This window comes from Haemaphysalis longicornis, unplaced genomic scaffold (assembly GCF_048455015.1).
Source record: "Haemaphysalis longicornis isolate Haplotype H1 unplaced genomic scaffold, Haemaphysalis longicornis Haplotype H1 scaffold_1, whole genome shotgun sequence".
Lineage (NCBI taxonomy): Eukaryota > Metazoa > Arthropoda > Arachnida > Ixodida > Ixodidae > Haemaphysalis > Haemaphysalis longicornis.
The window spans coordinates 253,384,003-253,400,143 of record NW_027526203.1 but is presented as its reverse complement, the minus strand read 5'-3'; the positions used below and the strand labels follow the sequence as shown (position 1 = coordinate 253,400,143).

At 49.4% G+C, this 16,141-nt stretch overlaps 1 long non-coding RNA gene across 1 annotated transcript; it reads left to right on the top strand.

Annotated features, from left to right (window-relative positions):
* Positions 1 to 7,449: 7,449 nt before the first annotated feature.
* LOC144144361 (uncharacterized) lies at positions 7,450 to 14,500 on the top strand. Its single transcript, XR_013317227.1, has 2 exons — positions 7,450 to 7,608; positions 13,941 to 14,500. It is a non-coding gene; the product is annotated as an uncharacterized LOC144144361 (long non-coding RNA).
* Positions 14,501 to 16,141: the final 1,641 nt, after the last annotated feature.

The window sequence follows — 16,141 nt, the reverse complement described above, 5'->3', positions numbered from 1 at the left end:
AGAAGTTTAAACAACGAGGAAATGTGAAAACACACAAAAGCATCACGTACACATAAGAAAGGCAGTGAAATACGGCACTTAAATTTGCAATCAGGACAGAAGCGTGCTTAAGCTATAACAGTTTTCAAGCAATCATAAAACAAAGAAAAAGAGCTGGGGAATATATCCAGACGATCGGAATAGTCATTATATGAACATTGTATCCTGCTGATGGGCGAACGTCGGCTACATACAGCATCCGTTCTAAAAGCCATGAATGTTCGGAAAAGCTTGTTTGGCGCATTGACATTTATATGTAAGTGAAATCAGGTCGTCACACAAATTCCGCCATGAATGAGTCTATAAAGAAAGATAAGATCGGCTCGCATTCGTCGACACCAAGGAGTAGGAAAATAATAGTAGTGGTAATCTTTTCTGGGATATAAGGAATGAACAGGATTACGTTTATTTCTAGGTCTTGAAGCCAACAGCTGGCTTGCGGGGCAGTGCCCGGCAGTAGCGGTTCACTAGTAAAAATTAAAACACGTACGAAGCTCGGTAAATTACATCTGTTGAATGTGACGTTTGTGCCCGTCGCTCAGTACAAAGGAAAAATTTGCCAATAAACAGAATTGAAAGTAAGCGTCATGCAAAGTTTCGTAACATGTATCTATAGTAATATTACACAAATAAACGTATCACATTATACCCAATTTCAGCTGTAGCAGTAATTGTTAGGATGTAAAAATTAAATAACACATTACCCGCACTTCCGCAGCCAAATGTGTCCAGGATTGTATTAAGTTGAAAAAATTACATATTGTTCAGGTTCTAGTGTCACTTGTCTTAGTGCGCTCCCAGTTGTTGTATTGTGGAATTTGTCTGGAAGACTATTCAGTGTAATAATAACAACAAGGATAAGAATAATCAGTCGTTTATTAACGTGCCCAGGGACAGCCGACATACAAATAAAAGAACAAAAAACACAAAAAACTAAACTTCTTACATGAACAATTCATAAACTACATACAGTGAAACACAAGTCAAACTGCCTGGACGCCACCGAAAAGCATAATTTCATCACGCAGATTACTGCGAACATATACTCACTACACACGAACGTGTAACGTGACAGCACCAATCCTTTACATGGACAACACAGCAAAAGTGAGAACGAAAAATCCTTAACATGGGCAGCATACCGTGCAAATTGCTGTACATACGATACAACCACCAAAATAAGCCGACTGCTACTGTACTTCAGATGGAACAATTAAAGAAATATACCTTACAGTTTTATGGAAAGAATGAGAGTAAAAATATCGATAACGGCTTTCATCACCGCGAACAGGACATAGAACAATCTTAATGTATCCCCATTAATAACAAATGAAAGGTGTGCCCGTGTTGTGGCAGGGTACAATCAATGCACTAGGCTCACCACAAGTCATTAGAAGAAAAAAAAACTAAACTCGTAACGACATTATACAGTGACACATGACTGCTGCAACAGGCCTTCAACTGGGAGCTGGCATACATGCACAACGCAGCGTATTTAAAAAGCCCGCCGGCATGATGCACAAGAAGTAAAAATAATGCACGTACATAAAAAGACCTTATAGACGCGAAAGTTCGCATAACAAGGAACAACTCCGGCAGATGGCCATAAAATCAGAAAACCATCACTGTGAATCCCAGTACAAAGCCATGGAGCAAAATACGCATGCTTACACGCACAAAATGTAAGGCATCTACACAATGTTACTGAAATGCGGCACGGAATTCTCCCCACGCCCGAAAGAAATTGTGCACATGTGGAAAAGAAAAGAACAAGAGACGGAGCGATACGGGAACAATGCATTACAGTGCTTGAGTTTTTAGCGACTGTCTCAAGTATAAATTACGCGGGCCAACGGTGTGAGCAACGATAATGAATGATCTTTGGTTGCACGCACGAGAGAAGTATGATCGCTCCGCGCAACGCTCGATCATCGTCTGCTTCCCTGTGCCTCCTTCCTGCCGCATTACCCGACACGTACTTATCTAAGCGTCAAGTGAATGAATAATGTTCGAATTTAACATGGTTATGCTCATATTGATATTTTTATTAACAACTAGATTAGGTTTGGATCCAAGCTCGAGAACATTGCGATTGAAATCCATTACCTGCAACGAACCATCAAGGAAATGAATCTGCGAAACACCTCAAGTCATTACAGTGGCCGCTTTGCTGGTTTGAAGTTCGTTGATTTTTTGCACACTCCAGCAGGCAGAAATTAACGGTGCAAGATGCGTGACAGGGGTGGTCATTACCCCCTAGCACAGTTTCAGCATCCCGTGTAGAAATAACAGCCAATGATACGAAGTAACGGAAAAAGAAAATAATGGTTGTGACGACTACCGCATGGAGATCACGGTTGTACTGTAACACCTTCTTCCGTCTTTTTTTTTTTTTGTGATTTCAGCAAATCCGTGTAGTGCGACATAGGAAAGAAGTGACCGAGACATAACGACTGCAAGTGTTCACGCAAGAACATATCTGTAAGGTTTAACGCGGCGCAGCTAAACCGGGACTATGAGCCACGCCGTAGTGAGGGGCTCCGGATTAATTATGACCGCCTGGGGATATTTAACGTGCGCTAAAATCTTGACACACGCGCGTTTCCGCGTTTCACCGTCAACAAAAAAGCAGCCACCACGGCCGGGATCGAACCCGCGTCCTTGGGCTCAGCAGCACAACGCCTCAGACACCGAGCCATCGCGGCGGGTGCGCAAGAACAGACATGTTATGAGGCACACTGGTGTTAATTCGTCGAAGTCTTATTTGTGGCTTCATCCAACAACTCAATCCATGTAATTCATTAATTTACTATTTAACGGAAGTCTGAGGCTGGGGTGGCCTTCAATTAGCGGCAGATGAAAAAACACCATTCGATAGCGGCAGCCGCACCGACTGCCGTAATGACGTCACACTGGGTTGCCATGTGTGTACCTCACCGCCACCCCTGACTCCCAGTACGCGTGCAGACTTCCTAAAGCTGGGCAAGCACCGGCCCTTCACCTCCTCCAGGCTCTACCGTAAGACCTCCGCCACCATCGTCTGGACCCCAGGCCCGTTGGGCCTTGCCGGGAGCAAGGCAGCGCACGCCGGCGCCCATCGCTACGCTTCCGGGCATTCCCGCCGCCACGGCAGGATGCCCTGGATGGCTCGGGTTCGCTCACCTCTATCCCAATGCTGCCCTCGCGCATCGCCTCCACGCGAGGAGAACCTTTGCTCCTTCCCGGCCCTCTCTCACTAACTACGAAGCTCACATCTGGCGCCGGCTTCCGGCCGGCGCATTCTGCAATCACACTATCCTCACACACACGTTCTCCTGCCCTCTTCCAGTAGCACAGCCAGAATTTCAGTATACCCCTCATAACACTAGAGCTCCGGGTTTTCGGACTTTATTTTTGGTAAAATTCGTAGGGTGTTTTTAGGAGTTTATTTTTTAGCGAAATTCCGGTGTTTCTCGGAGTTTACGTTTATTCGGATTTTATTAAGCTCTATATTAAATACTTCAAATCATAGGGGCAATGATATCTGAAACAAGAACACCTCAGAACGCTCGAAGCAAATTTTTGTCTCAACAGCTTAAATGGCAGACACACGTATATGTACACCCTTTGTCAAACTTTTTTAGCCCAATCCTAAGCCTTCTCGACCAAAAAGAAATCATTGAATAAGTTTTACTTTTACATGTAGCGAAAATATTTTATGACAGTAATAAATAAAAGTGTTTTCTATAGCTTTCCGGCATAAAACGTTCCGGCCTCGGCCGGGACGTAAGATTGTACATTGAAGTTTTTTGCGGCCTGCGCACTTTCGGCTTGCAATGATGGCTTAGAAAATTTTGACAAATACTGTAGACAGGCACGAATAGTTAAAGACAAAACTTGTGCGTTTCTCATATTGCAACCTCAAATTGTGCTGTAACACACGCTAACATAATTAACGAGATTTTTGTCGCTGATGGAAGAGCGTTGCTTTCGAGTTCTGATACTTAGCATTGAAAATGCCCTTTCAACGTTTGCGCTAGAATTAGGTCGAGCGAGAAGCCTCAGAGCGCAGCGAGACGGCACTAGCGCTCAGTGTGAACTCGACAAAACGACAAAGGTTCAACAATATTACTGATTTAATAGCCCTGGAGGTTTGCAAAATATTTCATGAGCTGGCTTATATCAGGGTAGATAACCCTTATTTAGACAAACGTACGGGTCCCGAAAGAGGACAAAGGCGCCTCCTTGTAAGACCGGTGTCCATTCGTAGTGGTCGCCGGACAATGCGAACGGCCAGTGGTGCCGATAACTTACCGGATATCCTGAACGCCAAACTTCGGCCGTCATTTTATGCAGCCGTGTGCTCTAAAATCGGTGTTTATCGGATAAATCCGAATTGTCCAAAGTTTCACCGGCGAGTGTTTTTTTTTTTTTTGGGGGGGGGGGGGGGGATTAATCCTAAAACTCGGAGCCATACTCATAACATGCCATTCAGTCCACTCCTGCCCACACACTCATAACCTCCCTCGCCAACCATTCATCCGAACAGTGGGAGGCCTCGCTAAACCGCTCGGCGCCAGAGCTTCTGGTGGACCGGCCGCCGACATGAGCGCCGACTCGCGGCCTCCTAGACTTACCACGATGACCACGCCCCCTTTCTTTGCCCAAATAAACGTTTATTTCTTTTCCCTGCGTGTGTGTATTCGGAGGATATATGTCTGCGCAGGAGCAACAGCGCAAATGAACGCCTTGCGCTGTTGTCCATTCTATTTTTCACTCACTTCGCATGCTGGGCTTTGCCGAATTCGCGCATTTGGTGTCGCTGATTGGGTGTTCTGGAGCGTTGTGGTGAAGCCAACCTGTGGCTATTTCTTAGAGTGTTATACTCTCGAAGGCGCAATTTGTTGTTTAAACAACGCAGTCCTTGGATGTAATGTATTTGATCAGGTAGAACACTGATCAAGAACCGATGTAACTTGAAAGCAGTTTCGAACAGAGCCATGAAAGTTGGCAAGGTTCCGAATACTTCTTTTTTTGGCACGCTAGTATTCTGTTATACATAATTGGATTTTGTCGTTGTGCCCGCACTATAGCACCATAGTAGAGCTTCGAATAGACGAACTATTGACATAGATCTCTTTACCCAGAAAAGGGTACATTACATTCGTCGTACATCACTTCGATAGGACTATAAAGTTCAGAGCTCACATGATGCATGCGTTCTCTGAGGTGTTCATTAAACCGAACCTACAAGAGCTTCTGCTAACTTGATTGACTAATCGTAGGCCATAGAAAGTTTATTTTAGCCCAGAAACAATGGGTTAATAACGGGCCGAAATGACGACACTTTGTTTCTGTGCGTTCACTTTGGCTACCTTTCGATCATCCATTTCGACAAGGAATTTAAGCATTTCTAAGCGCTAGCCTCAAGTTCAGAGATATCACAGGAAAAGAATGCATTGTTATTATCTTCACACATCACTAAATCCACCGATTGCCACATATAGGTGTGAGACACGGGACCTTCGCACCAAAGGACGGTCGACACGCTGTGAGCAGCAATGCTCAAATCCTGACCTTTGTCATTATTGATCTTTCGGCGTGACGGCGCCCCAACTTTAGTTTGCGTTTGTCATTACGGCTTCGCTAAAGGCCTTTTAACGCACCAGCCGGCCGCGTGGCCTAGTCCGCTGTGCCCCTGCCGTCGCTGCCTTCCGCGCGGCGAAATGAACTGGTTGATAGGTCACGTCTGACGCGTTGCCGGCCACTGCGCGATCAAATCGACGTTGCGGGTTCTTCGCGCCTTTTCCCTCCCCACCTAGAGGCGGGCTCGGGGCACCGGGTAGAGCCCCTCAGCCCCCATCTTTGATGGCCCCTCGAAGCGTCAAACACGTGCGCTATATGCACTGCCGCGGCACACTTCGCCCTCACGGGTCAAGGAACGGGCGTTTCACTCAGCGCTTACGCGCTGATGTTTCAACGCGTCGATCAGGCCGCAGAGCATCGTGCCAAATTGCGCGTGCACTGGTGAAAAAAATCGAAATAAGGAAAAATGTGCGCTGAGAAGCCAGGCAGCTACGCGGAATAGGCATCAAGGAGTACTGTTCGGTGCACGTGCGCGCGTGAATAGGGTAGCTTTACACGGCTGTTCTGTATTTGTGTCTGCGCCGTGTGGCCGTTCAGGCAGCCAAGTTTAATCGGCCGATCATCAGTGCCGTATCTCGAGAAGCACACCGAGTCTTCCCGAGCCCGCGCCGTAAAGAAGCCGCCGCGCGAGCGTCCTGGGGGAGAAAAAAAAAAGCAACTCTTCCTCGCCCCTCTGCGCCCTTTCTAGACATCGCTCCGCCAAAATGCCCGCCTTCCCACCATGATCCATTCCTCATTTCTTCTTACCGTTTCTTCTCTGGGTGTAAATTATCGGCCTCTCGTCGATGAAACAAGCCGCTCTGCGCGGCAAAAAGCGAGAAAAATGGCGGGGAGGAAGGCACAAAAAAAAAGGGCAGAAAAGAATGAATGCGGCAGGCAGATCTGCGAGAAGTCCGCGCAGAAAGAAAAATTAAAGCTGGTTCGGCTTCACCCTGCAGGTTACAGCAAGCCCTTCGGCCGCCGCGTTATCAGCGGGAGACTGAGGGCGCACTCGCTGCATTTCGCTACAGCCGAAACGGATATGTCCAAGTCGGAGCGAATGTGCAGCAATGACTTGGCTACAAGCTAAGGAGACCCAAAAGGAAGGGGGCATCCTCTCCGTTTCCCTGGGGCTGTTGGCCTAGGTGAGCGCGCGAAGGGCAGTCGGCGTCGTGAGATAGTGCGCAGAAGCAGCAGCAGCAGCAGCAGCAGCAGCAGCAGAAGCAGCAGAAGCAATAAACGACTACGACGCGCCGTTCTGCAGAAGCAGACGAACCGAAATGGTGCTAAGATGGCGGCGGCAGAGGGGCCGTTCTGAGGCGACTACCCTATTCAGGACGCCGTCGCCATAGCTTTCGCGCCTTTGCTCTTTCATGTTGCTGAGTTGCTTGTCTGGCTGATTACGCTACGCCATCTTTTTCCAATTCATTTTTTTTCACCATTCTCAGCTCGCCCTCTTGCCCACAACCGTCTCCGGCCTCCTCCTGCTCCTCCACCCGTACCCAACCCACTGCATTCCCTTCTGTTTATATTTTGTCCACGGCCAACGCGCCCTCCTCGCTTGCGTACTACACACACTTGCAGCGCACACAACAGGTTTCTTTTTCTTCCGTCGGCCGCCAGCCTCCTTTCCACCGTTCCTGAATCAAAACGTGACACGCCATCGCGCCCGCATTCCGAGACCGGAAAGCCGCGGAGGCTCGTTCCCCACGTGACCAGTACGCCGCGTGACGTAAGGCATGTGACGAACACCACGTGACCTTGACGCACGTGACCTCTTTCCCGCCCTCGACATCTGGCTCCTCCTCCCCGCTGCGCTCTTGCCGCGCGTTATAAAAGCCGGCCGACCGCGAGAACACGATCAAATTACGCTTCCCTGCGTTCAAGTCAGTGTTCTGCGCTCCTCTTGGGACTTTCGGACCCCACCTACAGCCAACATGTCCAGCTCTGGAGACGTCTGCTGCGGTACGTGCTGCTCCTGCTGCTCTTTAGGCGGGTCTTCCCCTCTGCGCCGAACATTAGATGTAGTAACTTCATATACCACGCGCTTGCAGTTGGGGCAAAACGCGACGTCCCGGCGTGCGATTTGTAACTTATTAGCTGTTATGACCTTTTTCTTCGGTCTTCACGCCTGGCTCGGTGCTAAGGACGACTGACTGAATGCCGTAAGAGTTAAAGCGTGAGTTTTCCATTAGGGGGAGCAACAGAGTTTCAGCGCACTTCGATTCCTTCATCGACGAACTGCGAGTGAACAAACTGTTGATCCTCTTCCTCTCAGTTCGTTTTCTGAAGGAGTAATGAACGGGCTTAATCGTGAAGGAGTAACTGAGTGACCTAGCAGTTACTCCTCGCGAGACCATCACTACCCTATCTGGTACCCAGAGCGGAGTTTTAGCCGGACATATCTGTGAAAGACACCATGTCCACGACTCTAGGACGAGGTATATTTTGTCTAACGCCCCCGTTTCTTAGCGAAGACGTGTGCATATTGCGCTTAATATTTTAAACAGCCGTTTCCCTTCACTGTGACCGCCTATCAGCTCCAGGACCGAACGTTTCCGTTAAATTTGGGCGTGACATGCGATAACATATATCCAAAGAAAACTCTCGCTAAGATGATACCGCGGCGACCGTGATAATCTGGTCGGATAACCTTCGTAATTTGTCTGAGCCTAGTGCCTTTCACTTTTATTCCTGTGTCGCGGCTGTGGGAAATTAACCTAATTTTGTTCCCGGTTAGATTTTTTCCATATAATTATTTTTATACGAGTTCATCTAAGCGTACGTATGCGGCATTTAGGTATGGAGCCCCAACGTCTACTAAAAAGCATCGAAAAACACCATTGCAGAGGGCTAGATATGACTGAATTACTTCCAGGTGCAAAATCGGCGCGTCACTGCATGCTGTTCCGCAATTAAACACAGCCGTTACCCTTAGGCATTCGATCAACCGCCTGTTACTTCGCGGTAAAGCTTCCTGACCCCGTAACGGCTACGCCTGGATTGTGTAATTGTGCCGGGATTGTGGATGTAGATTGTGTAATTGTTTGTGAGCTAATGAAGTCGTTGCTCACTTAAAACAGCAGATACTTCACTATTACCGGTGACGTACGATAGAGCGTGCGAGCTGCTGGGTCGGTTGTCGTTATTGTGACTACCTTTCATGTTGCAGTCATCGTCATCACAACCACGCCTCCTCACATTTGTGAAGACGGGGTGCATACTTTTTACCCTGAGTTGTTCGTGACAATATGCCGGCTGCTTTCCGTTCCACGAAGCTAAAAGAAAAGTAGTCAAGAAGGCGGCACTTATTATTCAGAAAAATCCCACTCTACCTCGTCCTCCCAAGCTGCGCCGAAATGTAATTATGTCAATACGTGCCTGTCGGAATGTTACAACTATTTACATTGGCAGATCCAGTAACCGCGATTTGTGGTGATTGGGTTACAGGACAGCATAAAGCCGCAGCGTGGCATACTTACGCAGTCGTGCACTGACTTTAAACTTGTAGCCTGTCTGTAAACTTAATTTTACGCCATATTATTAAGACTCAAATTCGCATTCTCTAGGAAGGAAAATAATTTGCTCAATTCCAAAGTATCCTTTGTGCGGACAAATCGTGCCGATCTCCAGTAATTCTAATTGCGAATACGAAAATGCCGTGCCAATTTTTTTACTCGAGAAAATCGTTATGGGATGCAAGTTGATTGAAAATACAAGAGTGGTAAGTTCGGACAAAGCAAACCGGAAGGTTTATAAAAGCGGAGATAAAACCTGTTGAACGATTCCCTAAAGCAGGCTTTGCTGCAACAAGCTTCATTGAGAGGCGAAGCCACCGTTCTGCTTCCGCTTGGGTCGGAAAGCGCGCAGCTATAATAACAAAAAAAATACATTGCTACCTTAAAGTAATTGCGTACGTACACAATATGACTATAAATTGGGGCTTTAACACCACACGCACTGAAATTCAAAGAATTCTATATCACTACCTTCTATGTGCTTAATTAGCCAAATGTGAATTCAGAAGAAAAAAAGGTTTGCCTCGTTCGCGGCATATTTTTTCGCAAACGTTCAACGTGGGCCCGTGAGATTTTACTTACGTGACTGCGTGCATGCCACCAGTGATGAATTGAACAAATTAAACTTTTTTGTAATTTCTTTTAAAGCAAATTTTAGCAATCACCAAATCGCAACATCAACTTGGGGGAGGGAGCTTAACATTGCTACATAATAGAACACGCGAAGCGCGCTACATAAACGCAGCAGAGTTTATTTCGAATGAATAAAAACTGTCAACATATGGCTCCCTAACGCAATCAAACCAAACTGCCCATCGGCATAAATTTCAGCGTTCTGTTGGCATTTACCTTTGTTTTGCTTTTCTGCTGGTGGAAACCAATAACAAAAACGCCCGCGTGCATGAACTTTTCGCGCGTGTCAAGGAATGCCAGGTGACCTAAGCTAACCTGTCGCCACCCACCACGACGCACCTCGTGGTTCAGGCGCAGCTCCCGCGCGTAAAACACAAACTTGAAATTTGAGATTAACTGTGCCGTAAGCTACTTAAAAAGTGAGTTACGTATCCTGGGTAATCATATTAAGTAGGCGCCTGACTGTAGTCTGCCTAGATACAAATCTTTTTTTTTTTAAACCGGGAGCCAGTCACGGTTTAATAATTAAATGCTTCTATAGAAACAAGGGTGTTACCCAGCGCAATATTTGTAGTACACTTCCGGGCTCTGGTGAAACTACGCTCGCGACCAGATAAAACGGGGATAATATTCCCATCTGGGTTGCAACTTCAGTAGGACAGACATTCTTAGGGCTGAAGATTAAGCTCCAGAAGCGCGGAAGCCACTCGATCGCCTCAAATGGCCGAACATCAGCATAAGGGCCGCGCCCAGTTTTGTCATGACTTCGTGGCCGACGAAATATCAACGCACCGCACGAATAAGTGCGACAGGTGCCCGAACTCTCCCAGTTTCGGCTGCAAGGTACCCGACCCAACTTTTCGCCCGGCCAGATGCGCGCATATCCCGGGCCTCTGACCGCCATTGGCCACGTCACGGCAGCGGTACTTTTCCACCGCGCAGCGTCCACTTGCAAATGCAGCTCGGGATGAGGGGCGGGTCGCAGGTGGTGGCCGCTACAAAGGCGCCGTCACTCGCTGCTCGCGCCGGTTCCGCCGCCGCCGCCGCCGTGCGTGCAGCTCGCGCGGGAAAGTTCGCCTCGCAGGCCCGCTGACGTGACCCTTTCGCGTCTCGGCGCGCCGCGTGACATGGGAATAAAGGGGAGAGGGGAACGCATGGGATGCCAGGCGCGCTACGCCGATGCCTCACATCCGCCGCCGCCGCCGTCAGTGCTGGCGCACTGCCCTGCCCACTGGCTCTCCCCCCACCCCCCACCTCTGGTTTTCCTCCCAAGGACGCCACGACACGCCCGCTGAACCTCCTTGTGCACTGTCTACCCTCTCCGGCATTTCCGCCTTGGGCCGGTGACGTGGCCGGCCCTCTTTCCTCCGAAGGGGCCCAGGCGAGACATCTCGGCCTCATTTCAAACGCAGCCGCGTTATGCGAGCGCCAAGTAGACGCCGTCTTCCGCCTTTCGCTTGACGTCGCTGCCATCGAGAGAGAGAGAGAGAGAGAGAGAGAGAGAGAGAGGAGGTGCGGAGAGAGAAGCTGCCGCGTCTACGTGGGAGTCGCCGGAGAGCAACGCCCCGGCGTGCACGAGCTTACCCGCCGAGGCCTTCCTGCTGGGCACAATAGCGCGCGGCGTCTGCATCTGCCAGAAGTGCGGCAGGGCTGTCGCGGGCGATAAAAGTCATCTGCGATTGAATTTAAAAATGTGTTCGCGGCACATTTTTTGGTGAACGAGAACGCTGGCTGGCGTCCGGGTCTCCTTAACTTCCTTCTATCACCATTTATGAAAGGCCACCCCTAACGTAATAATTACCCTCAGAGAAAAACAGGGTGGTATGCTAAGTGTGAATAACGGTAAATTTCTACGCGTTTAAGGGGGAGAAACAAGCGTGACGCGGCAGTACAGTGGACTGCACGCTCCATGTTGCATGCACTACGCGCAACAGCCGTGCTTCTGCCTCACAGTAACGCATCCTTGAAATTGCGCAGTATATGGGCGACGTACTACGGAAGCATGCAGAAAGGAGGCAGGAACTAAGGAAAACTAAAAACAATAGCGGAAAGAGGCACGAATCACACTGTAGTGGAACGAACACCACATTAGTAATAATGTCCGCACGCTGACAGAAACTGCTCGTAGCAGCAAACATCTCCGGTTTTCTGGTGACGGCACCAAGCAAGAACGATAAAAACCGAGTTGTTGTGGGAGCTTCCACTTCCTGTGATGGGCATAGCAACCTCAATGGCACGCTGTGTCGCCCGGGCAGTGCTTGGCGAAACGCTTTTCTTCGTCATTTCCGACATCCCACAAGGGACTCTGCAGGTCGTGGTTCTGGTCTATCTATTGCTTGATACCAATTGGTTCATCACTATCAGGACATCCACCGGCTAACCTCTCCTTCCTAGCTACCCGTGTCGTAGAAGAAACAAAAATGAGGGGATATCTGCGCTTGTGTGGCCTAAGATGTGCGCAAGAAAGCGTTACAAGCGTTTGTTTATAAAGTGCTTTCCGATGATCGCCGGCTAGCCCTAATGCCTAGTTGGAACCCGCCAAAAAATTTCAAAAAATATCTCGCTCAGTCTTCCGGTGTCAATGGTTCGTAAAAATAATAAAGGGATGACGACTCCTAACATATGTAGTTCTAAATGAAACTGAGCAGCTGCATTCTACTACAATTCGGGATATGAAAATAACATTTGCTTACTGTTATTGCTCCAAGCCACAAATTAAACAAACCGCGTTACATTTCGTGCTAGCACGCGATTTTGATCAAGGCTCAGAGTTCGTTTATTATTCATAAAGTTTGCTGCGCTAAATTTCGAGGCTGCGGTGGGCCTCCGCGAAAGGGAACTCGCAGTCGGCAACTCACCACAATGATATTAATCGGACTCACCCCCGGTTGGTCTGGCAGGGTACGAGAACGGCGTATTCAAGACTCTATGTCTGCTGCCCCAGGTATCCAGACGGTCAACGAACACCTGAAAAGGCCCATCGGAGGGAGATGGAAGCGGGCAAAATGGAAAAAAAAAAAAAAAAAAAAAACGGGGGTAAATGGAGCGTACGTAGTCGCTGCAGTCATCCAGGCGGGCAGACGAGAGAAATTGGGAGCTGAAAGTTGGCAAAGTGTGGTCGGTGATCCGTCACGGTGTGCGAGCACAAAGGGCTTCAGGGGCTTGCGCCTGCCCCTCCCCCATCCGTCGGCAAATGACACCAAACGACTGCCACGAACAGCGGTAGACGATCCGGTCTCCACTGCTCCCTCTCGGCGTGCCCGGGGGCTTCGCATCATGGCGGCCGTCGTCGAAGCACATTACTTCTAGAGAGCGGGGCCGCACCGCGCAAGCGCTAATCGTTCCAGCGACCGTCTGGCTTCGGCTGCGGGGTGTAGAAGGCGCAAGCGATGACGCGATCTTTCATTGTCTGGGCACGCCGCCTACCGAGACGGAAGGGGTTGTCGACCTTCCGTTTCTTTTGTGTCGAGATGCCTGGCGTCAATGACTTTCGCTCTCGACAGGTTGGCGGCTGGAAAAATTCCCTACAGCTGGAGCGATTTCGCCGACAACATTCGAGCTAAGGCGCTGAGGGTTTTCACACAACGCTAACTCTTCTTGCACAAGTTCGTTGCACCCACTACGCGTTCTGCGCCTCTTGATTGCTCCACAGGAAATCATACAACGCCGGTGCAGTACTATTTATTGCTTACACTTCATTTACTGTACACTGTTGTCGCAACAAACTTAAGAGGTACTTTTTTGTGTGTGTTTGAGGAGTACACTCTTGGAAGAACAGCTTCTCACACTGCGCTATCGGTAGTAGTATTTTTCGACATGCACTTTAAGGCTTTAGCATTGCGGCGAACGAAGACGTATGATTATGCACGAATGGCGCTCGCACGGAGCAGCCCTAACGGGCGCATGCGGTGGCCGCAGTGCTACGAGCCTGCAGGAAAAGCGCATACTCCAAGAGACAAATAACTCATTTTTGGATGTGCTTCAGCCCCGTCATTTCGTTATTAAGCAGCAGCTGCAGTCGCCATCACAGGCTGAGAGTTGCGTCGCTGCTGAGTCTCACTGAGTTCTTGTACGGCTTTGCTTGCATACGACTGCAAGCCTACCCCGCCGCACCCGTTCCTCACGGCCTCTTTTGCCCTCTCGCAGACGACAAGCCCGAGTGCTGCAACGAGACCGGGGACGTGAAGGGCGAGGCCGAGCCCAAGACCGAGGCCACCGCCACCGAGGCGCCCGAGGCGGCCCCGGCGCCAGCCGGAGGCGAGAGCGCTGCGCCGGCCGACGGTGCGCTGCAGGACGGCGCCAGCTCGTAGCCGCCGGCATGGAGCAGCTGCCCCCTTCTTCGCCGCTTTTTGCAGCCGCTGCACAGCCTTCCGCCGGCCCTCCCGAATCGCCCATGGCTCGGCCGGCCAGTGACCAAAGCCCTTCCTAAAAAAGTCTCTCCCCAATGCCTGGAATCCTTCCGCCAAGTTTACACGCCTCAAGTCCTCTCCGCTCCTACAAAGAGACGGGGCTAGGAACCTGCTCTTGGGGAGTGGTCCTATTTACATCCTGGCGGGATCTTCGGCGCCCTAAGGCTCACATCTACCAAATACGATAGTCGTCAGCTTCCAGCAATGAGCCCTTGAATAAGTGTCGACATCCCCATCATTGGCCCGCGAAATGTTCGCCTTCCCGCTACACGCGGTCCAACGACGAAGAGCAACAACAACCTTGTTATCTATCGGACAACGTCTCGTTGCAGCTGCAGAGGTTGCACAGAACGTTGTCCGCTTACCATTCATCTGGGCTTGTTGACGGCGATAAAGGAAAACAGTAATAATGAGACATAAAGAACAGCACGCGGGGTGATGTGCAGCAGCGGAAATGCGAGCCAGAGTTGAGGATTCCTAAAGAAGAAAACGCGCGGAGCGCCGACTTATCCTATATGATATATTTATGTAATGAAAGCTCACAGCTCGTGTATACACCCGCTGGCGACAAAAACTACAAAAAAAATCACAAAAGCGCGAGAAAAAAATAAAGAAGATCGAGGCCATTGTACCGTCTTCTTCCATGTACATTTCCGAGAATAAAATGAACATAAATTACAAAAAAAAGCATGCGAAATAGTGTGTTTGCCTGTGCGTGCCTCCCCATACATCAGCCTCCTTCGCCGGAAATTCCCAGGAACAGGTGGGCCGAGACACAACAAAGGTAAGGCCTTAAAAGGAGTAAACGAAGATAAAAGAAAAGGTGGAACAAGCGAGGACTGTACCCTCGCTCGTGCGTTGTGCACAAAAGAACAAAACACAAAAAAAAAACATCCCGTGTTACGAATCCTATTGTAGAGGCCTTCAAAAAAGCTTTTTTTAGACATGCCTAAGAGTCCACAACGTGACTCTATCAGCTCACCCACGTTGGCCAATCCCTCCCAGTGTCAGCCTTCAGCCTCTTCTCCTCACCCTCCGTGGCTATTCCCTCCTATGAAAATTGTCATCACGGTATTTGGATTTAAGCGGAAGGCGCATATACCAGCCTCGGCTCTAAAGTTCTTTGCTTTGGAGCATATTACCAAACCAATATAAAGGCCACACTCATGTGTACACTGATGGCTCAGTGACGGCTATACATCGTCGGCGATAGGGGTCTCGATTCCTTCGTCGCTCACTACCACCTGCGCCCTATTGAGCCACAAGTCCTCGACGAAAGCTACTGAGCTGGCTGGGCTGCGCGGTGCTTTTCAGTATATTCTAAAGCAGTCGGCCAATCAATGGGCTGTATTTACAGACTCCAGGTCAGCACTCGAAAGCTTGAAGTCGCTTCCAAAAGAACAGCTGGCTTGGGAAATCAATCTCTTGCACTTTCAAGCCATACAAAGGGGACACAGCGTAGGTCTGCAGTGGCTTCCTGGCCACTGCGGAGTTGCCGGCAACGACGCAGCTGACAAAGCCGCCTCATCTGCCCACAGTCTCTGCACTGAAGCTGTGTCGATCCCATTCACGAGAAAGGATGCGGCCATACTCGCCTCATCAACCGCATGGAATGTGCAGATGTCTATCTGGACTGATGCAAGGCAGCAATACGCACCTCTTCATGAGATTGATCCCAAGTGCACCTTCAGAATGCCACCTGGACTTGCAAGCGTGAGGAAGCCATTCTGCATAGGCTGCGCTTGAATGTGGCCTACACGGGACATTACCTGTACAAAATTCAGCAGGCATCTTCACCTCTTTGTTCCAGATGTGACTCACGAGAAAACGTCCATCATGTTATATGCGTGTGTCCAAAGTACACCGTGCACAGACAGAAACTCATATTATCTTTGTGCAGGCAGCTTGGTGCGATACTTGAGCTGAGGGCTGTTTTGG